Here is a 25,883-nt window from a genome sequence, read left to right as displayed (position 1 = left end):
GATGCAGAAGGGGAAGGACACTTGTACCTACTTTCCAGAAAGGCAACCGAGAAACAGAAAACTTAGGGCCTTGGCCAGGAAATAGAAGCAAATACCACTTTAGCATTGTGACTGCACTTTTATTACAACACCGACTTTTATTTTTGCAGTCAAGTACAAGCTGTAGTAAAGCAAAATTAAGGGCAAGTTGCTATCCTCAGCTTAAAGATTCCCCAGTCCAGACAACCTAGTGCTGTGGATGAGGAAGCATCAGGGCTGTCTCTCCAAGGCTGCAGTTCCTTCAATTGGAGAAGAACAGAAATGGGCAACACAGATTGTTTTTTTCTTTTTATTTGGGGCAAAACAGAGTATTCTAATAATCGTGTCTTACAAAGGAAATGAAAGAGTCTTGGGGGTAATATTGAAAAATGGTGGGCAGTCAGAGTCATGGCCATATGGTCCTCAAGCTGTGCTGTCAAGCAGATCTACAGATGGAGATGTATTATCTTACACGAGTACCAAGTTGAGCATTGCAGTAGGCACTTGTGAATCAGACCAGGAGACCTGACAATACAATTGACAATTACTATAAAATCAGGTGAGAAAAAGTCATCAGCAAGAATACTCCCTCAAAAAAAAAAAAACCAAACCAGTTGGAGAAAGGACAAGCTTCTGACAGGCTCTGCAGCTTACAGATTCAATCCAGAGCATTTAGCGAGTTGCCTGAAATGAGAAGGGAAGTTGTTCTGACAAGTCTTAAAAAATTCAGAATTCCAGTCTTTTGATTTTATACCAATTTATTATATTAAAGGCAAGCAAAACCCATCCCACAGTACCTATATGCTAGCTGGCTATCAAGTGGCACATACGACAAGACTATGGGTGTGTACATTTGCACTGAAGAGCTGGATCCAAGGGAAGGAAGAGCTACCAGGGAGCAGTGACCTCCAAATCAGGTACTGCAAATAGGCGCTGAGACTTTGCTTTCCAAAAAGCTTGCCACTCAAACAGCTGGGCAGGCTGGAGCCATGAGAGCTACCGAGATGACACAACGGGGTGCTATATATAAACTGGTGGATCAGTCTCAGGGCTTTAGGACTCTTGTACACCTCCCTCCAGAATACAGCTCTCTGGAGACAACATGCCAGTGTATCCTGTGCTAAGCAAACTGCTGAAGTGGATGCCTTTGCTCTGAGGAACAGTGTGCCCCATGACTGCAAAGTCCTTGACAGGTAAAGGGCTGAGAAACCGGCCACCCCCATATTCAGCGGAGCACAAAGCACCAGTGCCTATTGGGCTCACACTATTCATAGCCTTCCAAGCTTTTACGTCATGGAGGCATGTGCACGGGGAATAATAGTTTTCGGTGGTAGCTGTACGTGAAAACTCTTTGTTTTGTGATTCAGATGATTAATGGCTTAAGCCCATGGGACAATCATTTACCTGCAAGTCTTGGCTAGAAGCTCCAGGGCATCAAAAGTTTATGAGGCAGCTCTGTGTCAGTCACGTGAATTCACATTTGTGAAGGTGTTAAGGAACCTGCACCTTTAGGTGTCTAAAAATATCTTAAAAAACTGTCCCGTAGATTGGCCCAACATTTCAGTGTCTCCACTCTAAAGTTCTTAAGCATTTGACAAGAATAGCAAAGGAGCAGTAAGGCACAAATCTTCCATTTTTCAAGCAAGCTTCGAAAACCTGTTGCTTCCACACAAAATGAAGAGGGGTCAGGTTGGCATGACCCACCTTAAACTTGCCAACGTGGCCGCTGTGTGAGGTGGTGGAGCGGCTCCGGCGCCTCCGTGAATCCCTGCTCTGGCGTAGGGATCTCCCAACTTCCCCGTGGTCTTGCACTCCAGAGCATCCTGAAGCAGATCCAAATTTTAACACGGAGAGCGGAGCCCATGGGCACTTTGGCAGTGCTGCGTGGCACTCGGCCAGCACCACTTACTCTAAGCTCCGTGGCCTCGCTGTGTAATGCACAGAAGGGCCGTTTTGCAGCAACATTTGGATACCGAGTAGGAAGGAAAATATCCCCAGAATCAAAGGCTTTCGCTGCCAGAGCTTCCCGCCGTGGATGCGAGATCCCGCAGGGGTGCAAGACCGGCTTCAGGTGCTCAGTTTAGGGCAGAGGTGAGCAATGCACGAGGGACCGGGCATCGCACTCAGGAGTGTGAAGCCCAGAGCTCCTCAGAGTGCTTGAGGCAACCGCGCTGGGGCAGAGGAAGAACCTCTGCAAACTATTTGGCTCTTACCACCGCCCTGGCTGAACGGACGAGAGGACAACGGCAAAAGATCCTCAGAGGAACACAGTTACCACGCACAAGGAGAAATCCCGGAGACCACAGAGGGGAAAAAAATTAACGTGCCTCGGGGAACGCGAGTGACCCCGGCGCAGCGTGCAGAGGAGAACGGCGGCAGGGCGAAACCGCCGAGCACCGCGGTGTTGCCCGCGCTGACGCAACCCCAGCTCCTAGGACGGGTTGGGCAACGAGCCAAAGAGCACCAACACAGCCGGTGCAGTTGACTAACTTAACCCTTCCACCCTCTAAAAAGGCGGCAGAACATTCCCTCAGTGTCCCTGTTTCTCAGTCGGGGGCCCCGGACGGGTAAGATGAAAGGACTGGAGTAATTAAGCGGCCGAAGCAGCCGCGTGCTCGATGACTGCATGGGCTGAAACAACTCCGAGCAGCCACAGCGCGGTCCGACCGATCGCAAACCGCAACAGGTCTCAGCGCGGCGCTCACCCGCCGCCGCCACGGACGGGGAGACCCCACGGGCGGGTGGGGGGGCTCTGCTCTGCCTCTCGACGGGCGCTCCTTGCACCTACCGGTTCCACCTCCCGCCGGCGGCCCCCGGGCCACCTCGGCTCTGCCCGGCGCGCGGCCGGCACGGCGACCCGGGGCCACGAGCGGAGGGACCGGGCGCGGGCAAGGGCCGCCCCTCCGAGGCACGGCGGGGCCCCGGCCTTCCCCCGCGGGCCCTCGGGCGGCTGCCCCCGCGCCGGCGGGGGAGGGCGGCGGGGCGTGCGCGGCGCGGGGCCCCCCGGCTGCCAGGCCCGGTCCTTCCGGCGGCGCCGCCAGAGCGCCCGCCCCGGGCCGCGGCCGCGCCCTCCCCCGCCCCGCCGGGCCGCCCCCCGCCCGCCCCCGCCCACACCTGGCCGGGGCGGGCCCTGCCCGCCGGCTGCGGGCCGACTCGGCGGGCAGGGCGGGCGGACGGCGGCGCAGCGCAGGCCGCGGCGGAGCGGAACGGAGCGGAGAGGAGCGGAGCGGGGCTCGGCTCGGCCGGGAGCGGGGCCGAGCGCGGCAGCCGGGGCCCAGCCCAGCCCAGCCCAGCCCAGGTGAGCCCGCGGGCGGCAGGTGGCGGCGCGGCGGCGGCGGCGGCGGCGGGGCGGGCTGGGCTGGCGGCGGGGCGGGCGCGGCGCGCGGCCCCGGCGGGGGCGGGCTGGTGGCGGGCGCGCGCGGAGCGCGGTCCCGCGCGGCGGCGGCGGCGGCTGAGGCTGAGGGAGCGGAGCGGAGCCGCCGGGCGGTCGGTGGGGAGCGGAGCGGGTTCTCGTGGCGGCGCCCGGAGGCAGCATGCGGGCGGCGGAGCCCCGGAGCTCCGGTAAGTGGCTCGGCTGCGGCGCCTTCCCCCTCCTCAGCCCCGCGCCCAGCTCCCGGCGCGGCGGGATCGTCTCCCGGGGAGCCGCCAAACTCCGCCGCCTGTTGAGCCCCGCGGATCGGCGCCCCCGAGCGCCGGCCCCCGCCGCCCGCCTCGGCCCCGTCGCTGCCCCGGGTGCCCCGCGGCGGCCGCCGTGCGGTACCGGAGCCCCCCCCCCCCCCCCCCCCCCGCCCATCGGGGCCGCCACGCGGTGCCCGGCGGCCGCTGGCTGCGACCCGCGGGGCCTCCCCGGGGCGGCGGGGAGCAGCCAGGCACCTGCCGGCGCTGCGCCGCGGTGCCGGGGGCGCGGGGCTCGCCGCCGCGGCGTGACCTTCCCGGCGGGCTGCGGCGCTCGGGGCAGCCCCGGCAGGCGGTCCTCCCGCGGTGGGTTGGGGTGGGCGGGGGGGGGGAGGTGGCAGCCGTGTCCCGCGGGGCGTCCCGGGCGCGGCGCCTCCGCCGTGAGGGGAGGCGCGGGGCGATCGGCAACGGCCCGAAGCGTTTCTCCGCGGCTGGCGCTGGCCGTTCCGCGCCGGGAGGAGGGAGGGCGCTGCAGCGGGGCGCGAGCCGGGCGGCGGGGGGCGGCAGATCGCGCCTTTTCTCCCCCCCCCCCCCCCGGCCGGTGGGGCGAGCCGCCGCCTGGGAGAGCGCGGGGCCGCCGGGCGGCGGCGTCTTGGGTGGCGAGAACAAAGGGCCCCCGGCGGGAGCGGGCAGGGAGCTCCGCCGCTGCGCCCCGGTGCCAGCTCCCAAAAACGGCGGGGGGGGGGGGGGGGCGAGGGCAGGGCGTTCACCCCCTTCTTCGCCGCTCGCCCTCCCGGGGGGAGCGCGGCTGCAGCCTTCCCGGGGCCAGCTCCTGCCCCGCAGCCGCCTCCGCAACCTGTTGGGCCGCCTGCCCGGTCGGGAGCCCCGAGGGGGTGCCCGGGGTGGGGGGGGCGGGCGGGCAGTTCTCCCCCGCGGGACACGCGGGGGTGCCGGGCTGGCGCGGAGGGGGCTGGGGTGGGCGCAGGCAGCCTGCGGCGAGCGGGAGTCGAAGCTGAAGGCGAATGCTGCCGACGGGTGTGTTTGCCTTCCCGGTGGTTTCGGCACCCAGAAACTGTTTGAAGACCCAACTTCAAGCAGTTCGGATACCTGGCGTGAATTAAATTTAATGAAAGAAAGTATTTCCGCGCTGTTAAACAAAGATCTGTTCCCGCAGACCTCTTGTGTGGAAAAGATGTGCTCTGTTTCCAGGAGACTGACTGGGGCAGCTGTCTTAAAGCGTTTTGGAGTTTTGTATTTATTTCGGATGTAACCAAATGAAGCTGTATTGTCAGTATCAAATAAAATGTTTTCTTGTCACGTGTAGAATCGAGCTATAAAAAGTGATTTAGTCTGAAGATAACCGAATAATCAAAGCTTCACACATAAGTTATGTTGATTATTTGCTGGTTTAGAGATCTCTGAAGGCGGCTAACTTGAGCAGGGATGGCGAGCAAATAGAGTTTCCTCATGCTGCTTGTATAACCACCTTTGTTCGTTTTTCAAGGTAAATGTTAGAGAAATGACAAATTTAAATTGAGATTACTAGGGTCCTGTGCTACAACTGACTTACCTCCGTGTCTGGTTACTGGGTGATTGTTCAAAGCGTGTCCGTGTGGCTTTGAAAACAGCTTTTTAAATAAAGTCCATTGCACTCCTTACGATAATGCAGGAAACGTGTGGCCCACGAGAATCGTTTTGTGGAGGGAGCAAGTGTACTTTAATCCTGATTTTATTATTTCTGCCGTGGTGGTTCGCTGTGGGGCTGAGGATGTAGGAGTAGTAGATATCCGTACCTTGAAGCGCACGGTCAGCAGTCTGAACTTCGAAAGCAAGAAGTAAAATCTGCGTGGCAAAACAGCCGGTTTGTGATCTGAATGTGTGGTGGGTGACAGTGTTGGATTATTTAAGTTCTCAGTTTCTGGCTTTAACCGACCATCTTAACATGCAAGTTTCTTAGCCTACGTCACTGGCATGCGTCCTGGTCGTTGAAATAGGATGCAGCATGACCGTACATGTGAAGGGGTTGAAACAGCTTATGGCCAAAGAGTTAATTCATCACTTCAGCTCAAGAGATTTTTATAATTCAGCTTAGTTACAAATATTGCCATCTGCCCTTTTCTTTGCATGTTCATGTCCATAAATATGTCTTGAATAAATACTGGTTGGGGCCATTAGCAAAATAGTAGAAGCCACGGACAACATTTTATTCTCATGCATGTTGCCAGTGAAAATGTCAGTTTCTAGAAAATCTAAGTAGAAGCTGTCCTACATTGTGTCTGCATTTGGTTGCACATTGAGAGATATGCAGGTATTTTAAATTTTTTTTTTTTTTTTTTAACCAAAGTCCTGCTTTTGGGAACGTGAGATAACTCATTGGCAAAAGCAGAGAAAACAGTCAAAGCTTGTGATTATAAGGAGAAGGATCTAAGCTTGTGGGTAACGGAGAAGAAATGTTTTCCTCTTTGTGTCCACATAATGCAGGGCTGTGGGAAGATACGCTTAATGAGGATGATTATTGCTGTGGCTTTCCATAAATCCACTTGTAATGGAGGCTTTGTACAGTTACTTTTGAATCTGTACATTTAAAAACTGCAAATAGCGGTAATGGAGTTGGCTAATAGCAGACTGTCAAGTAAGTGCAATCCTTGTGATAATGTTCAGCCATAGATCTCCATTTAAGTATTACTTTTAAGCAGAAAATGTTTCTTGTAGGTCATAGTGTATGCAATTGGGAGGAAAAAACCCACAGTCGTTGCTGCCTGTTCTTTAATCTTAACCAGCTAACTTTAATTGTGCAAAGGGTGCTCTTTCTCTCCAGCTTTTTATCAGCTAGCAGGAGATCTACAATTTGGTAGATCCATTTGATGTGAATTTAGATAGTAGAATGGAATAATAGTAATAACCAGCTTTAAAAAACTGACTGAAGAGGTCTACCCAAGCAGTAAACGTGTGGCTGTACACAAATTGAAGTTGGGACTTGCGCCTTTTGAAGAATTGCAGACTTCCCTATAAAGCATTGGAGTGAGCTGAATGCCACCAGGCGAGCATCTGAGCTGATCTTGTTAGTAGTATTATCCAGGACAAACCTTTCCGTTTCAGTGTTTTTTTTAAGTGCGTCTTAGAAGCCAGGGTTGAGAGTTAAATTACTCATGTCTGTTTAGCCACTTAAAAATAAAAGGTGAAGGTAAGACAGTAGGGAAAATTTTTAATGTGTTAAAAATTAAATCTTAGCCCAGTACAGAAGGATGTAAAATCACCTATTATTTTCAAGTAAAGCACTCGTAATAGCTACTGGATGTTTTATATAGTGTTTTGAATGAATGCAGTTTTAACTTATGTAGCTAAGAAACAGCTTTTGAAGAAATCTGACATGTTAGTTGCTTATGTTTGTGTTTGGAAGAATTCATTGAGAAGTATTTGTGATGCTCACCATTATTGCTTACTCTCCTTCAAAAGCAATGCCTTCCTTGACTTTCATCTTTCATACAATTTGTGAGGGCTCCTTATGTGGATTTCCTTTTGCTCAAAATCTGACCATAAAAGTAAGCTCTGTTTCTACAGATCTTAGTGCAGTGTTCAAATCCAAAATGTATGCTTCCTTTCCAGTATAATTACATGGGGTGGTAGCTAACTGGAAAGTATTGCAAAACATATGTAAGAATACTGTCGTACAAACTCTAAAACTGACGAATGACTCACTGCACCAGTGCTATATCAAATTCTATCTATACACAAGGTTTAAATGACAAGTTTACTTTAGGCAGGGAATATGCAATTTTCTTCTACTCTTTCTTCATCTAATGTCAAGTCAGCTTAATGAAATGGTACATGTGGGCATACAGGAGGCACCAGTTGTAGAGCTTTAATGAGCAAAGGGAACAAGCATTGCTTGGCTCTATTTGTGAAGATGATAGAGATGTAACTACTCTGTATATTAAAAACCAAGTTCATGGTACTGATGCATGTCTTGAGACATTTGTTTCTTTTAATGTACCTCATCATGAGTTGTTTATGTACATTTACTAACATTTGTTCTTTTTTTGTTTTCTATAGGAGAGGGTACTTATTTTTTTTAGCAGTATACGCATTCACCTTTACATATTTGTATTAGTTGAGTTTCTAACTACCATTTCAGAATTTTGGCAATATTTTTGTGAATATAAAATTCAGGTCACTGCCAAAATGAAAATGGGATGATGTTCAGCATGGGAAAGGGGTCCATGATTGTAGGTTGAAGAGGAAAAGACTTCTTTCCGCTGCAACAACACAGGTTTTATTTGTGCCTTTGACTTTGTGATTGTGATTTATTATGAGAAGCTTCATAGAGCATTGGGGAGCCTCCTCTGCCCCAAAACCCAGGACATATAAACAGGCAGTAGTAACCTGTAGCTGGGGAGCCTGTGCGAGCTGGGAGGAGGGCAGGGAAGAGGAGGACGGAGAAGATGGTGGAGTGGAGGTATCAGGTCTTGTGCTGTTACGTTTTGTGCGTCTCACCTGTATGTCTGTGGATGCCGGGGTGCCTGAGAAAACACCTGTGGGGAAGCCTAGCCTGCAAAGCTAATGAACCCAGTATCCACTCAACCCTAGGTGGAAGACTTTAAACTCTTCACAACCTCATCTTTTAATTTCTAATTTAGCCATAATCCATTCTGCCACAAAGCCTGTTCCTTCTGCTCTGTGTTAATCGTCTTCTTTCTGGGCTGTGGGGAAGATGTAGTGCACGTCCTTGGTCTGCCTTGGGTTGCTCATGAGAGCTGTAGTGACCAGTGCCTGCAAGTGTTTTTACTGTCTGTAGGAAGGTCACAGCCTCCTTGGGCTGTGAAAGGAGGCTAAGGAAGGGAAGCTGGAGCACTTGCTATTTAATGTCAGTGTGCACACAGTGTATATACACCTATGCTCTACTGGGAAAAAAAAAAAAGATGAAATGGGTCTTGCTCTTTCAAGGACTCTACCTGAGAACTTTTCTAAATATCAAAAATATGGTGATAAGTTAGGGATTTTGGAGCAGAAGATGGAAGCAATGTATATAAAAAGCTGGGTTGAGAGCAAAATTGACAAAAGCTCTCCTGATACCTGGGCTCGGTACTCGGAGGAAGTAGCTCTGTTTGGATGCTTTCATTAAGTGCAATCCACTGTGTAGCAGAAATACAGCGATACCATTAATCTGGGAAGGGATAGGGTTGTCCCACTCTTATTCTTGTCCTTCAGCAGGCATAGAAGCTTCCAGTTTACAACCTGCCCAAAAGACATTTATTTCTTGGCACAAAATTTCAGCTGCAGCTGGGTAAGTACTTTCTTCCAGCCTTACTGAGGAAGAGAGGAATTATTTAGGTTGGCACAAGAAGTTTATAGTTCGGAGTTGTCAGATGAAATTGAACAGAGAAAAAAATGTGAAGGCTGGGCATGTGGCATTGCTCTTTCAAAAGCAGTGCTGGAAATCCCATCATCACTTGAAACCAAACAAAACATGCATGTGCTTGACCGTGGCAAGGAATCTGTTGGCTTCATTGGTCTCTCTTCCTTATTATTATTTTTTTCCTGCAAGTGTAGTGTTTGACACTGAATTGCATGTGTGTCTACAAAGGATAACATCTGTTCTATTTTATGAGATCCACATAGTGTGGTTGCTTTTTAATACCTCCAGTGTATGGATTCTTCTGTTGTGTGTCATCCTCGCAGCTGAAGGCAGCCGGGCAGTTGAGCTTTGTAGTGTCTCTTCTCTCTTCAGGAGAAGGAAGTTATTCATGGGATGGAACTTGATTCTTCAGTTGGATTTCATCACAAAATTAGATCTTACAGTGCTTTGGAAAAGCCATTATTTTTCCAGAGGGTTTTGTGAGTAGGGATGGAAGAGGGACGATTGTGTGGCTCTCTTTCTGGAGGAGTTTTTGTAATAGTTATGTCAATAGGTTAGATTTTCTGTACCAACCTAGATGTATTTTGATAGGATTGTTAATTGGGAAAGTAAATTAGATCTGAGAAGTATGAAAACGGCTAGTCTAGTGTTTGGATTTTAGGGTGTATATGTAAAAATATTTTTTTTTTTTTTTCTTGGCAGATAATTGTGCTTCTGATCTTTTACCTTGAAGGAGAACCATAGAAGTGGTAAAGAGGATCGTTTTGGACACTGTGTGTTAAGAATGTGTTGAGGTGTACATGGAAGACATGAGATGGGGGGGGGAGAGGAAAAAGTGACCTGTTGTTTTTGGATGGAGTTGTTGCCTTTTTATAAAAGTACCATTTTCTTCAAATACAAAGGAGTTATGTTTATTTATATCATATTAAGTGTCCTGGTTTCGGCTGGGATAGAGTTAATTTTCTTCCTAGTAGCTGGTACAGTGTGTTTTGGATTCAATGTGAGAATAATGTTGATAACACACTGATGTTTTAGTTGTTGCTAAGTAGTGATTGTCCTAAGTTAAGGATTTTTCAGTTTCCCATGCTCTGCCAGCAAGCAGGTGTACAAGAAGCTGGGAGGGAGCATGGCCAGGACAGCTGACCTGAACTAGCCAAAGGGATATTCCACACCATAGAACATCATACTCAGTATATAAACTGGGGGGAGTTGGCCAGGAGGGGCAGATCGCTGCTTGGGCATCAGTCAGCAGGTGGTGAGCAATTGCATTGTGCATCACTTGTATTTTCTTGGGTCTAATTTATCCCTTTTTGTTATATTCCTTTTCATTACAATTATTATTATTGTTATTATATTTTTTATTATTATTCTTGTTATTAGTATATTTTATTTTAGTTATTAAACTGTTCTCATCTCAACCCACAAGTTTTACCTTTTCCCTTCTGATTCTCTCCCTCATCCCACTGGGTGGGGGGGAGTGAGCAAGCGGCTGGGTGGTGCTTAGTTGCTGGCTGGGGTTAAACCGCAACATTAAGTAACATTTGTTTCACCAAATTTGATCAAAGGTTTAGTTGTTTCAGAATCAATAATAATTCTCTTATCTTAAGGGAAAACCTGTAGTTTATGAACGTATTGTCCATTGTATTTTAACTACTTGTAATACAGAATTTGCAAGATTACATAAATTGACTAGAAGATGCATGCAAAATCCAATAATACATTTTCCATGTCAAAGTTCAGTGAAATATGAAACATAATTACCATAAACAATGAAAATTAGCCTCTTAAACCTATGAACTAGAAGGCATGGAAATAATTTTGTAATATATATTCTCACTGGTTTTGTTGAGACTGTTCTTGGGCACCACTAAAATTCCTTTACAGTCTTACGTATTCTAGTCTCTGTGTTATTATGTGGTAAAAAACCGTACTCGTAAACTTGTGTTTAACCTGAGGGGGAAGTGTACATTTTGAACATGCATTTTAGATAGACTGTCTTCTCACTATAGCCTTGTTCATAGGTAGCTTCCAATTAATAAAGTGCAGACTTGAAGAATTACACCTAGGGAGACAAGGATTTTGAGCAGATCGTAGAGTTAGTGCTTTAATACTGCCTCTTGACATGAAGGTAGAATTATAAACTTTTGGAGGAAAGTTTGTCACCTTCAATATACTTGTGAGATGGAAGTCTATTGCTAACAGAGCTGCTGCTTTTGTTGGTTTGAGATTTCTCTGGATTCTGCTACATCTTTGGAGCCTGTAAAACTACACTTTTTGCTTTGGGTGTAGTGTTAAGGTAAAGTACCTGTTTGAGGGCTTTTGGCTCAAAAAAAGCATTTTAGAAGAGCCCTTCCATTAACGTAATTTCCTGAGTTTTCCCGTTGCAGGGGGTTCTTTTTAGCACAGGTCAGTAGGTGCCGGATCCTACTACTTCACCCAGACAGGTCAAGACAGGGAGAGTGTGTGGAAGCCTGTAGCATGGCCGTGGTTTTAGCTGCTTTTCTGGGGGCTGATGCAAAGCGTAGCTTTCTGTTATTTGTAGCTGGATTTTGGATGAGACCAAAGCGACTGTGGGCTCTCGGTGCCCCCGTGTTCGAGTGGGCAGGTACTGTCCTTTGCACAGAGATGTCTACCTCCTGGCAGTGAGCGTGGCGCTTTGTTTTTCTTTCGTTGCTGCTGACTTCCTTGGCTGTCTGGGTCTGCAGCCGAGGCCACGATGGCAAGGGGCACCTCTCACCTGTGCGCAGGAGAAATGCACGGAAGCGTAACATGTATGCCTTGGTGATAAAACTCCAGCAGCTCTATAGGAGCAAGTTGTTACTTCTGATAATTGTGCTGGGCTCTTACTAGGTTTCTTACCTGAAGCTTTTTCTTTGTAAACAACATAATAATAAAGTGTGCTGCTATACTACCTCTGTGCCAATCTCTTGCTTATGCCTGTAGAAGGAATAAGGAGCATAATTTATTATAAGGAGGAAGAGTTCTGAAGGGTTACGTGGCAGCAGGCTGTCATGCTCTTCTAGTGATCCCCCACCCCAGTGTCAGAAAACTGGGCATTCTTTAAGAGCAATATTTTAAAGAGTGATCAAAGGCTTCTTCGCTGGCCAAAACCGTCTAGATAGATGGGCAAGCGTTTGTCTTAACATGACTTGCACAGAATTACTGGGATCAGCAACTTGACTGCAGTGACGAAAAACATTTTTAATGCAGTAGAAATTGTGAATTGTGCTTGCTTAGATCATTAGGTGTTCAGGGCAGACACCGTGCATGTATGGTGTTGAATACATTGCACAGCAGTTACCTTGCTGGAAAGCATTTGTAAATGTAAGTTTGAAGTAAGAGACTTACCAAAGTTTAGTGATGGGAAAAAAAAAAAAAGAAGACTTGTGCTTTGAAGACCAGTGAATTTTTGATGCCCTTAAACATAGTCTACAAGGAGCAAGTGAGGAATCTCCTGACCTCCTGTTTTTCTTTTTTTTTTCTTTTTTTCTTATTTTTTTCCTTCTTTGAGCTGATACCTCTGTTGTATGTTGGATTTGGATGTTATGAGAATTCAGGTGTTCTGTTTTTGGTGTTTAGGTGGTAGGGTGGGCTGACACAACTGCGTAGGTTATAAATGGAGGATGAGCTCTCTGATACTGGCTTTCTTTATATCTGAAGTGAGTTAACAGCCTCTTGGATTCTAGTTGCACAGTGTAATTAAAATAAACACTATAATGCTAATCATTTATGTATTTTTGCCTGTGGGTGAAGTTTTAAATTAGAAGTAGCTATACTTCGGTGGAAGTGGATTTTTTTTATTATTATTATTATTATAATGTTGCCTGTTTCCAGTCTGGTAATATTTCTGTGAGAGTGCATAAAAAATATTGCTAGGCAGATTTGTTTTTGTTTTTTATTACCTAATTGTATATTCTAGTAACAATGTAATTATTGCTTTTAACAAAAACTGTCTGACTTGAGTGTTTAATTCCATCAGACTCAAGCAGTCACTGATGAGGTGATAAATGATAGGTTATATGTAGAAGTGGATTTGCAATTATTTGCTGCTTTGGGAAAAAAAAACCAACCAAGCCCACAACAATGTTTTGTTTCTGTCCAATGACTAATGTTGAAAATCAAAGCGGCACGCCAGATGTTTTTTCTAATGACTGTGGTTCAAGGTCTCTTTTGTACAGAGGGAGGTTTTGACTGAGTTCATCTCTTGGCTTTGAAGTTTCTCTCTCTTGTTAATGCAGCACTCTTCTAAATCTCTTGCTCTGGACTTCTCTGTGGACGGGTTTTATGGAAGAGCTCCTTTCCCAACCTTCGTGTGTCTCGCAGCTCCCCGTTCATCAGGAAGTGGAGGGGCAATGGTATTTTTACAGTGTGGGCTGAGCACTTCCATTCACTTGTGTTTATTTCATAGAATTAAAACAAGAGTAAGTGTTTCGCTTTATTTGTTGTTGTCTGATTAGGAATTAGTGGAAGAAACTGAATCGCTGGTGTGATTAACGGTAGGTTTTGTTTCCGACGTATGAAAGGACTCATTGTCTGAGGCTTTTCCTCCATCGAGCTCTGCCTAATCCTGCTGAAATCACACTAACGACAGCAGCGCTCGAGGCTCCTCGTCTCGTTTTCCTGTGTACTTCATCATACAGCTGGAAAAATTTCCTCTTCCAAGGGATGGTTGCTTCTCGTGCCGAATCTGCTGTCACATTGTAGGGGCCTTGCTAACAAGGTGGGCATTAGTTTGGGAGTTCTAGGGGAGAGAGGGTGGTTAATCTGAAATCTTCAAACTGATCTAATTTATGCTACATTTGGGTTTTGAGTCTGGGCCTGATGGTTTTGTTAACACTGTCTATCACCTACCTCTTTGCAGCTCTGGCTGAAGTAGGTGAGCTGCCTCATTCTAACTTTTAATTCCTGCCAAATTTTTGTTAGATCAACTTTGTGTAATTGCTGATGTAGTACTTCTGCAGGGAGGAACTCTAAAATTGCTCAGTGTATGTTTTCAAAAGCAATTTTATAAGTTTGAGGTTTGTAGAAATGAAGACATTTCTAAAGTATGGCAAGAAATTATAGTAGACACGACTGTTTCTCTTTCAGAAAAACCCTGGAAGAAATACAATACCCCACCCCATGAACACTAGCCTGTCTTTTCCTCTGAATCAGGTTGTCATTCCAAGGTCTCAGAGTGATTTAAAAATATAAAATAAACTCCCCTGAGGAATCTATTAAAAATTATTTGGTTCACTGAATATTCAGTGCATGTTCAGTCTTGGAATCCATTACATGCCTGTAGAAAGACTTTACAAATCCTCTCCGATGAAGTTGGTCTGAGTTGTGTCCCTTTGGCAGGTGAGTGTGAGGGAATTTCATTGCTTTATTTTCAAAACAGAAGTGTGGGGAATTAATATTGATTTTTATTATAGCTGTCTGCTAGTGCCATTGTATCTGGGGGTCGTATGTCAGCTCTGCTTTTGTAGTGGCAGCTTTCTCTGTTCCTTTAGTTGAAGTCTGTAGTTGTGGAGCTCTGGAAATAATTGGGAAAATGCTGGCTTTTTCCTTTGAATTCAATTTGTGAAGCTTTATTAACTAGAATTAAATTCTTATCAGGTTGAAATGGTGCATAAATTCTTGTTGAATGGAGACAAATGCTATCAGAAATCGGTGAAACTAAGCTATATTTTAATCCTAGATTTATTTTCATTTCCATTGTTGTACATTGAAAACACTGCATCTACTTTGTCCATCCATATTGGTGTTTTCTTGTTCTGATAATTTTTAATGGCTAAGTCTGGGAGAGATAACGTGTTAGATTCCCACTTACAGTACAGTTGCGTGCTGTGACATAGGTTATATTTCCAGGTACCTGGTCTAGGCGTTGTCAGTTCCCATCAGCGCGTGCTGCCTTTGTGTGCTGAAGAGAGTTGTCATGTTATTCAGCAAAATTACTTCTTTTGGAAGAAGTTTCCCGTGTTTTCAGCTCATGATGGAGAACTGTGATGTCTGCTTTGTTGGTTTTTGTATGCAAATACTCAGTTGCTCAGAGCTCGGTAGTTTTTCAGAGCCTAAAGTCAGGTAAGGACTTAAAGAAAACACAAATAATGGGCAATCCCTCCGGATATGCAAGTTTATTTGATTAACCAACCTGACCCGCGGCCTTTGAGAGCAGTTAAATATTTGGACAGTCAGCAGTCCTGTTAGTCATGTTTCATTAGGTGATGGCCTCCTCCATTTTGAGTTTACTCTGCTTTGCTGCTGTTGCCAAGTCTTGTGCGATCTGGAAAGGGAACCGTGCATGGGGGACACGGTGGATGCTTTTAGGGGTGTTGCTCCTCCTCCCGGGAGGAGCTGGTGATGCATGTCGCTGCAACAGCATCATCTGCAGTGGGTAGGGATTTGGAGCCAAGGGAGAAAATTGTTAATTGCGGATTGTCAACACCATAAAGGTTAGCTGGTAGATAAAGTTACTAGCCTAAGCAGAAATAGCAACGCTGTCCTGAGAAGTGTAAAAGACTTGTCAAAACCTAATCTAATCTCCTGCATTAACTGTACATTGCAATAATGAATAAATGAAATTCCAGCAAGCTGAGATGGTCCAATTTTAATAACTTTTCAAAAAATCAAAATGAAGTATTGCACTGAAAGAGGCATATCACGGTTATCCAAATTTCTTTCTACAGAATCGTTTTTAATTTTATGCGAGCGTACGCTAATGGTTTAAAAACTCATTTGTCTCCTTGTCAGCAGCTTGACCAGTATTTTAATACGAAAGACATGGTTTTATCTTGAACCGGTCTTGTTTTTTCGAAGGGTGTTGCAGCCAGCTGGAAAATTGTTTGACTTTTTAACTGCTGTGGTTTTGATGCAGCATCTACTGTAAGAAAGTAAAATTTATGTAAAACCAGTGACGCTTTCAATTGTCGTATTTCCATTGTCGTATTTCCATTTAGATTCAAGGGGAGGGGACCAGGTGTGTATGCTGAAGCATTCAGTCTTGCCCGTTTTCTGAAGATCTGTGGTAACTCTCTGTGTTACGACTAGGTAAAATTCCTGTCCTCGCAAAAATCTGAGGAAAGTAAGGAGGAAATAGCTGCTGCAATTTCAGTTTGGTGCATTTCTGGATGCATTGCTGAAGCTGTTCTGGTAGAAATATGGCTAGTAATTTTTATGGGAGAAAAAGCTAGTACAAAAACCCCCCCAAACCTCTTGGGATTCAAATGTGGTTTTAAAAATGCTGATAGTACCTTTTTGTCTATTCTGGCAAGAAAAGAGAATGATTATAATGTGTTTTCATCATACAGGTTTTGTGAGTGACTAGACGGGATTCAGCTCTGAATTCCTGACTTTGGAGTGTCCAAATTGTGCATAATTAACTTAAAAGTCAGTTTTTGGAGTCTCAAATGTTTCACAGGAAGGTTAATGAGAAATTTAGTGTAATGTACTACTCTTTTTTTCAGTATGGTTTTCTCACCTGAAATTACTGAGTTATAAATATTTTAAATCAAACGGTTCTTAAACTTTGATTCTGAAATGAGCTATGAACAAGAACTCTCCTGTATTTGTGGTCTCAGAGTGAAACATGTTTTGATTAGTAGAGCCACTACATTGGTTTTTATGGTAGTTTGCTGTGACACAAATGTAGTTTCTAGGTGTGCTTAAAAGGTGTAGGTTTGGCAGACTTTCTGCTGTATCTTTTCACCTAATTGCTTTATGGGTTTGCATATAATCTTGTTAATGAAATTGGTTTTGCATGATTGCTAGAGCATCTCTGAATGGGGAAAAAGTGCTTTTTATGGACCAAAGTGTTTGTGGTTTGGTATCAGTTGTGTGGTGGGTGTTGGAGTGTTGGGTGCCGCTGTTAGAGGAGGGCAGCGCGGTGTTGCTCTGCGCCCACCTGGGGAAATGTGGTTGTCTGAGCCATTGGAAAGGAAAACAAAATAGTTTGACTTGGTGTGAAATAACTTGCACCACTCGATTTTGCAGTGCTGTCTTTTGTGTGTGTCTATGTGAGGAGCAAATGTGCTTGCAGGGTGGCTTTCTCTGTTAATGGTGATGGAGGGGTTTGCGTTCTCACTTTAGTTGGGGTGCGGAGCTGTCGGAGGAGACGATGCTGGGTGTTCATCAGGTTGTCACACTACCTTCTGACACTGTGAGACCTTCTCAAAAGGATTCTCTTGCTATAACCAGTGTGGGTAAGTGGAAACGAATGAATTCAGAGGAGGTTTAAGGTAAAGGCGAGTGTCACGTTGAAGGTAATTCCAGGAGACCAATTGAGCCTGGCAGCCGTGGGCTCAGTTTTCCGAGCGCTGGCCGTGACCTTGGATGTGCACAAGAGCTACTGATGGGTGACAGAAATCCTGTGTGGATGCGTGGCCTCTCGCTTTGTTTAATAGTGGATTTTTTTGTTTTCTTTTTCGAGGAGGGACGGAGAAGACACTGAGAGATCCCAGCTACAGCGCTTTTCAGATCCTTATTTGAAAGTGTTTTAAACAAGGGACATCAGAAGCTGAGATACAAAGCAACCTTTTGAAGTTAAAAGTGGGTCTGCATGAAAATGAACTGCTTGTCTGTGAAAAGAGTCAAGTGTGAAAGGATAGGATGGTTTCACTAAATGAATTTGATAGTCTGAATAAGTGTGGCGAGGCAGAGAGGAGAATCTGGAAAGGTCAGGACTGAGCATGTGACTCTAGATGAGGCAGTGGAAAGACATGAAAGGAATTGAGTGGAAATGCCTTGGTTTACTTTTTTTTTTTACTTAGAAGTGATTTATTTATTTTGGTGAAGGTGGTCATAAAAAGGGAACTTTAGAAGCTTGCCACGGAGAAGTGGGGAATCTGATTCCTTTGGGATCTTGTACCTTTCTCATTCAACTTTTTGTGTGGTTTCAAATAGCTAAAAGATCAAAGCCCAAAGGAACTCCTTGTTACGTGTGCATTCATAGGACTGCTCTATCCTCCTACACACTCTCTGCAGTTGAGTGCTTCAGCAGCTTTTTGTCCCGAGTACAGGATTTCTTATTATTGCAGGCTCATTTTCAGTGATCCATGTAACTTCCAGATTTTTAACTTAAATAATTTGTGACATGTTTTCTAGGTCCCTGATACTGCTGAAAAGGATAAAATGTGTGATATCTGCATTCGGTGTAGATAAATGTGAGATGATTTGCATTGGTAGCAGGAAACTGTCCGAACTGTTTGTACAAAGTGATGGACTCCAGGTTGACTGTCACCACTCTGGGTGGGATCTTGAGATCAACAGTAGTTCCATCAAACCGTCAGCTCTGTGCTTAGTAGTGATCAAAGAAAGCATATCAAATCTTACGAAATGCTATGAAGAGAGTAAAGAGTAAGATACAGAGCATTATTATGCCATGTCTAAATCCATGGTTTGTCCATACATTCAGCACTGTTTCATCTCCCCTTCCTTTCGTCTCAGGAAGAATAGAGTAGCTAGAAGAAGTGTGGAGAAACGCAACGCGAGTCATTAGAGATCTGGAATGGCTTGCATGTGACAGGTGACTGGGAAAGGGGTGGTTGAAGAAGGATGCAATGGGGGTCTGTGAAATCATGAGTAGCTTGAAAACGGTTTGGCTATTTCATCTCCCAGCGTAAGAGCAAGGGAAAGTCAACTGAACTTTGTAGGAGCTAGGTTCAGACCCTAGCAGGAGGAAGCGTTTCTTCATGCAGGGGTGGTAAGCCTGTGGAACTCCTGGAAAAGGTCTTCCAGGGACTACGGAGTGGACAAATCATGCCAGTCTTAAGGAAATCCCTACCACTGAAAGTATTGAAGGCTACAAAGGTGCTTGGGGGAAGTGCAGATGTGCTCGTCCTTTTCTTGCTCTTCTCTAGCCCTGTGCTTACAGGCTGTGTTGGAGACAAGGTAGTAGGCTAGCAGGACCAGTGGTGTGACCCAGCACATCCGTTTTTACGTTTGTGTCCTGTGCTTTGCCATGAACTCCATGAACTTTGTGTCCCCAGTTTGCTTAACATAGGGCAAGCCCTCTGCAGTAAAGCCTTTTCTGTGGAACTTACTTTCTTGAGCAAGAGCAATGAGTAGATAAGCTGCAGCTGGCAAAAGCTGAAAGCAAGAAGGGGGAGTTGCTGCTTTCCCGTTCCTGTTCCCAGTTGCTGTGGCTTACCTTATGCTATTTTGGTGTTGGGTCATTTCACTGAAGCAGCAGAAAAATAACTTCAGGGGGGAAGAGAAGAGCTGAATAGCTTTCTGCTGCTTAGTGGATTAAAGCAGTTCATAGGTGCAGCGGATGCCCAAGGGGATGGATGGATCTGGACAGCCTAAGAGAAGGCAGCGAGGCATTCTGCTTTTTACCACTAGCAACCCATGAGATAACTCAGATGTCTCAGGGCACAGCCCACCCGTTTTCCAGCTGCACAGTCTTGCCTTGCTTACACTGACTTTGGTGATTGTTAAAGCAACTTGTGGAAGGCTACAGCTCAGTAATACGAAATAAACCTATCAAATTCTGCTGCAATCTTTACAGCTTTTGGCAAGCTTAAGCAGATCAGAAGTGGTGCTTAAGTAGGGCTCCATGCCAGCATCAGGTAAATGGCAGCAGTGCCCAAACAGGCATGAGCAGTCCCTTTTGCAGCGGTGGTAACCTCCCTTGCAAAACCAGACTGCTGCTGATGTAGGTGTGCAGCTGCCTCCCACAACGTGGTAGAGACTGCGACTTTCCTTGCTGTCCGAAATGCATAAGCAGTGTCATTACCTGCCCTTGTAAACTTGGGGTGCTCTGGAGTGAAGAGGGCACCTAAGTGTGCAGGTGAGCAGAAGTTATTTACTTACTTTTGCATTGAGGGAGGGATTAGGAAGTGTTTTCCAAAAGCAGCTTGAGAAAGGGAAGGTTGTGGGAATTAGATCTGGAGCAGAGCTTCTTCCTTAGTGTCTGTGGGCGATAGCATGGAGATGTTGCTTGCCCTGGGAACAGCAAGAAGCTAGTTCTTCTGCTTCTGTGAAAGTGAATTGTTTTCTGTTCTGTTAGAATGAGTGCTTTTGTGTACAAAACGCTGATCAAGGTCTTAACACTTTATTAATGTGTGCAAAAGAGCAATGTTTGCAAATGTGCCTGTTTGTTTTAAAAACAGATGGATCGTGCCTTATGCCTCCTCCTTTTGACATCAGACACCCTGAAAGGCTGTGAGTAGCTGTGATCTTCGGAGCTTTTTATTTTTATTGGATAAGAAGCAAAAAAAGGCCACGATACAAAATGAAAAAGAGATCTGCTTTTAGTTGAAGGGAGTTACCTTGTGAATGTCACAGACACCTATGAGCAATAATGGTGGAGGATAAAGATTTGTGTTTGAATTCTTCGAAGAGATCTAACACTTGAGATTGGTGGAAAAAATGTGTTTACTTTTAAAAAATATAGTACAATATTAATGACTTCCAACTATTCTGCAAATATCATCTTTCTAGGTAGATCTTTCTACCTTACCTGTTTCAAAAGAGATTTACTCTACTGCTTCTGTCTAATGCTACATGTCAAAATAATTTTTTCTTTCATGGACAAGCCAGCAAAATGTCACATAGACTTTTTTCCATTATCATTTTAGTATGGGCAGGTCAGCAGCACTTTCTACAGGACTAGAAAATTTCCCAGCTTTTGCAAGGCTGTGTAAATAGGCATATCTGTGGCCTACTTTTCAACACTTCTGTAGTGTTTTAGATTCTCACAAACTTAGATTTTTGTTTTTTTTTCAGAAAGCTTTACAATTAATTTTTAAAACAGTGCTAATTCAGTGTGTCTAACTAGCTGAAGATCATTAATAGCTTCTCTATTCAGTACAGTTATGCAGTAAAGCTCCTTCTGGAGTGATGCTATTAAATAATTCACTTATTTTCCTCAACTTCTTTTTCTAGTGGCCTAGCTTTTAAAATCTGTACTAAAATGTTGTTTGAAATCCTAATCTTATTTATTCTTTAAAGATTAATTCCATTAGTGCATAGTTTATGGAGGAAAATATTCTATTATGTTCTATTATAAGTTACATACGTAACATGGTGGATTTTGAAAACGTCAGTATGAATATAGGCAGGACTGGTGATAGATGATGACTGGAAAAGTAGCATGTTTTGTTTAGTTCTTGGAGTGTATGTGTTAGGATGGTGGATACTAAGGTAGGTAAAACAGACTATGTAAATGGAAATACGTTTGGAGTGGTGGAAAATTAAAACATCTTGATGCACATTTTTTTAATTATTTTGGTCATAGTCCAAAAGCTTTCCCAAATTTAAACTAGTCAGTGAAGGGAGTGGGTTATACTGTGACTTTGACAACTATTTATTTTGAGGAGAAATTGCTCCCTAAACTGCTCCCACAGCCACCCTATCAGGAGTTACTTTTTGCAGGGGATATGGCGTGGAGTCATGGCATGCTTAGGCATCAGTCATGGGACTTCAACTTGATTTTTACCTGGGATTTGCACTGGCTCATTTCTTCATCTAGGGAACTGGTTTGTGATGAGTGATTTGCAATACAGTCATTTCTTCCACATTGCTCGATAGCCGCCTTTATTTTACTCCTTGGAGCACTGCCAGAAATAACAATTAAATCCAAACCTTTACCTGCATTTTATTGAGGGCAGATTTGAACAGATTTCTGATGACATCTTTGTTCTTTCAGGATCATTGTGGTGTTCTGGATGTTTTCCAAACATGTTTAATGGTCTTCAGTCCCTTTTCTCCTGGGGTGCACGGAACAAACTGGCATTTCCTTGAGCTTGGTGACAGTTTGCCTGGCAGTGGTTATCAGCCTGCCAGGACTCTGTGTGTGGCTTTGTGCTCGCCCCTTTGTCCTTGGCTCCCGCTGGATATGGTTAAAGGTGTTCCCCCATTCATGCTGGTGGGGCATGACTTTGGTCACGCTGTGTCTCTATGAAGCATTGTGCTCCGGGTTACCCCATGGAGAATATGGCCTGAAGCACCGAATTCCTTAGCTGGGAGCCTGGGAGAGGTCTGTGCCTGGAGGAGAGTCAGTCTTTTCTTCACATTAGGAGTTGTCCCAAGCCTCTCTCTCGTCAAGGCCAGGACAGAATTTTGCTGGAACAGACTGATGAACCTGATTTACTTTGTGCACCTTGTGCTTCAGAGCAGAAGCTGCCTGGTGTACCCAAGATGTCAGGAGGGCTTTGCTTGGCCGGCAGCCAGACCCTGTGGGTGAACCTCAAGGTTGGTTGTCCTGGTGGTGTAGAGCTCTGGTGCAGTGATACCTGGCAGCTCTCACAGTGGACAACAGCATTAGGAGCTAGGTGCTTAGGAGCTGTGTTGGGAAGCAGCAACCCAAGTGATGACATTCTCCACCTGTGCTTCGTGCAGGGGTGTTTCTCACGATGCTGAAGAGCAGCCGGTGAGAGCTCCGCTTGCCCCATTCTGGGCAGGGAGCTGCTGGCAGAGCGCCTTGACATGAGGCTGCACTTGGCAGGGCTACGCTGAATCTTTATTCCCCTGAAATACGTGACTTCTGGGGACCTTGGAGTTGTGCGTGCATGTCACGCTGCTTGCAGGCACCTGCAGTTCAAATGAGCTTTTTGACTTCTCCTTAAAGATGGGAACAGAGTTTACTTGCCTGTGAGTGGAGTCCTTGAAGATGTGCAGACCACATGTGTTCATTTGTCCTCCTGGGCTTACTAGGGAGACGAGGGTTGGAAGGTGTACTCTGGTCCCAGCCCCTCACACCATGCCTTCATGCGTGTGTGTGCAGCTTGTGAGTGTAACTGTGGGCTACGCATCTGGTACCTTGGGTTGGTAGTTAAGTTCTTGCTCACTGGTTCTCTGTCAGGTATGCTCCTTTCCCTGGTCTGTGGAGTTGCAGCTGCAGTGGTTGCACGCATCCAAAGACTATTTGTAGCTGCTAATGATTTGCTGCAAAGACTGCTGTGGGAAGTGAAACGTTGCCCGATTGTATATTTCTTTATTTAAGCCTGGAAAACAGCATTTGACTCATTCACAGCATGATGCAAAATATTTATAGTACTTGAAATGCTTGCAAATACATGTTGCAAGCAACAATATAAAGCAATGTCCTAAGCCACGTGGAGCAGTTTAATCTATCTGAAACTGCTCCCTGGGTAACTTTTTGATCTTATCAATACAGAAGACTGACTGAGGGTAATTCAATCAATGTAACTAATTTTTAAAGTAATAAAAATATCATTTGATATGCCTCCAAATTGGCCAAAATACTTCAACTGAAACAGAAGTTCTTCAGATCTCAAACTCTCCTAATACTCTGTAAGTAAATAATAAAACAGTATTTGAATTTTATTTAGGAGCTTTACATAAGGAATTAAAAGACATACCAGGAAAGGTGGACAATGATCATCTGTGGCTGGGAAGATTTCACATGAAGAGAAGCTGAACTGTTTTGCATCAAAAAAGGCAAATCAGAAGGGGCATAAGACGTCTAGAATGTAATAAATTATTTGGGAATCTAGGTCAGGAGACTGTTCTTATGTTGCAAGATAGAAAGGAAATCTGAAACACTTCGAAATTGGTCAGTTCAAGATGAGTAAAATGAAAATCCTTTTCATGGTGCGTGCAGGAAGACTGTAGCAGGCGTTTGTGTGGGAGGTCAGTTTTTAAAGTTCAGAAGATGGTTAGATATTTATACAGGTATTGGAGATATTTATACGGGTATTGGGATTTGCAAAAACATTTAAAGAAGAAACAGAATGCTGTACTTACTGTTAAAAGACTAAGATGACGCTGAAACTGAACTAGGCAGTATTTTCTCTGTTGGACGTTCTTGCATCTTCCCCCAAGCCCCGCGGTGTCTCTGTAACAGGTTGGTTGTGGCTGGGTGGAGCTTTGAGGCTGATCGTGCCTTGCTCGTAGCATCCTCCGAGGCTGGACGTCTTGTGCACCTCTGCGAGATCAGCAAAGTGCGCTTCATAGACTACTATGCAACTAAAAATTAGGGGACGTAGCCTTCCTGTGGTAAACTGGCAGATTGTGTTGACTGATAGGCTTTTTATCTGCAGGTATAACTGTAATGGATTTTCATATTTGGATTAATATTGCTGTCTGGTGTGATTTCTGCTGAATTGGTGCAGAGATTCCTGTTGACTTCTGTGGACGTTAGGTCAGGTCCCTTAAAATTAATCCTATATCCTGTGTTAACTACTGTATTAAAAGGTCGGTCTACACTTACTTGATAGTTTTATGCCATTGAATGAAAGTATTTTACATGGTAAGCAAAAATCTTGTATATTGTTAATCCGTGAGGAACTACCCAATTAACATGATCCCAAAAGTCTGCCCAAAAGTCTTGCCCAGCCAGCAGCATTTTTAGCAATCTCTGTCTCTAAAGCAGGTCACATAGGTTCTTTTTAGCTACAACTTACTACTAAAATCTGCTTTGTTTTGGGAACATTTCATTCATTTCTCAGAACTGGGGCGATTGCTGAAGGTCATCTCGGAGGAAAAAACTGTTTTTAAACCTTGAGGTTTAACCTCGGGAAGCGTGATGGTGAAAACTCAATGTGCCAGGCAGAACTGAGGTTGCAGTCACCCTGACAAAAACTGTTGGAGCAAGTCATGATTGAACAGGAGAAAACAGAGGACTTGAAATTTGTGTGCTTGATAACATCGTTATGTCCATCTTGTAAACCTTGTGTGTCAGATAATTAGTGTCCTCAGTCCACAAATGACAAAACAGAGTTGTACAGATTTACCTTACCTGGAGCCATTATTAAAAAGTTTGCATGAGAATAAAGAAATATCGTTATTTTTGTGATTGCAGGACCACAAATTGGTCTTTAAATGGGTATTTTGGTAGGGGAAAATGCCTATTTCTTTAAAATCTTTGGTCTAATCCACAGTTCAAAGTAATATATTTAGAACTAGCGTCTAAACTAATTCTCAGTGGAAACTGGAATATTTCTGGCAAAGTTGCCACCCTTATGTTCGTTCCTTTTCTCCCTCTTGTGCAGAAGTAACCTGAACACCATCTTGTATTTGAGAAAAATCACCAACCACAAGATCACTGGATTGCGGCACCGTTTGTGCCAAACCAATGACACAATCTCTGTTGTGTTGCAGTAGGAGTGTTCAGTAAACATCACTTGGCAAAGTTATTTAAAAGTTCTGGTACTAGTGACTTCTAAAATCTCACTGTCTAAATACGCTTGCAGTGTTGTTCTTTGAGTAATGTATGCTCATGAATGATCTGTACTGTGGGGAGACGGGCTGGCTGTACATGGACTGGCTAGTCAAGCACCACGGAAAGGAATGCGAAAACAAAGCAGACACAGCAGCTCAGATAGTCTGGCTTTCAGTTACAGTCTGCATTTTTCCTTTTAAAAACTAGACTGAACTTGGTATGCTACAGCAACGAAAGAAAACCAGAGCTCTTGCCCTATAAAGTTTGCACCTAGGCAGATGAAGTCCTGTGACATGCCCAATACTAAATGCCAGGGTGTTTTAAGCAGTTCTTTGGCATTCATGTTTATTGATATGTATCGGCGTTTGACCTGTGCGGGGGGGGGGGGAATGTGGATTTTGCATGGTGAGGAGAGATCCGTGACACTGTAGGATGAGATTTTGTGCCTGCTTGGTTTCTCATCTTCTGTCCCAGTGATGAGTGAACTTCAAAGCCAGTCTCCCGCTGGGAGGTGCAGTACCACTAAGCTTGTGTTTCTTTGCTTTGCTTTTGTTAAAGCAAGCTAGAAATACATGCTGTGTTAAGATACAACAGTTACTTAAAAAAAAATCACAAATTTTAACCCTGCATGTATGGTATTTCTTTTCTTTGTTTACTGCTCATGTGTTCTGCAAACAAGAGGAGGTTTACCTTCCTCGATACATTTCTGTTATGAAAATTGTGCTTGGAAGAAAATAAATATTTACCTAATCATTTGCTGAGAAATTCATGACCTTCAGCCAACTTGAG

General features: G+C 45.0%; 1 protein-coding gene and 1 long non-coding RNA gene across 14 annotated transcripts in view; one reads left to right on the top strand and one right to left on the bottom strand.

Annotated features, from left to right (window-relative positions):
• Positions 1-314: 314 nt before the first annotated feature.
• On the bottom strand, positions 315-3,063 carry LOC138686391 (uncharacterized). The gene is made up of 2 exons (XR_011325720.1): positions 2,232-3,063; positions 315-1,841 (listed from the first exon to the last, which is right to left on the bottom strand). It is a non-coding gene; the product is annotated as an uncharacterized lncRNA (long non-coding RNA).
• Positions 3,064-3,448: 385 nt separating this feature from the next.
• The window catches only part of PTPRF (protein tyrosine phosphatase receptor type F), a 392,972-nt gene continuing 370,537 nt past the window's right edge, over positions 3,449-25,883 (top strand). For all 13 annotated transcript variants that reach the window (XM_069788950.1, XM_069788945.1, XM_069788949.1 and 10 more), the window contains exon 1: positions 3,449-3,579. The gene's annotated coding sequence lies outside the window, so the exon portion shown is untranslated. The remainder of the gene's footprint in view (positions 3,580-25,883) is intronic.

This window comes from Haliaeetus albicilla, chromosome 8, assembly GCF_947461875.1.
Source record: "Haliaeetus albicilla chromosome 8, bHalAlb1.1, whole genome shotgun sequence".
NCBI lineage: Eukaryota > Metazoa > Chordata > Aves > Accipitriformes > Accipitridae > Haliaeetus > Haliaeetus albicilla.
The sequence above is the reverse complement of the archived record's forward strand: the minus strand, read 5'-3'. Positions and strand labels throughout refer to the sequence as shown.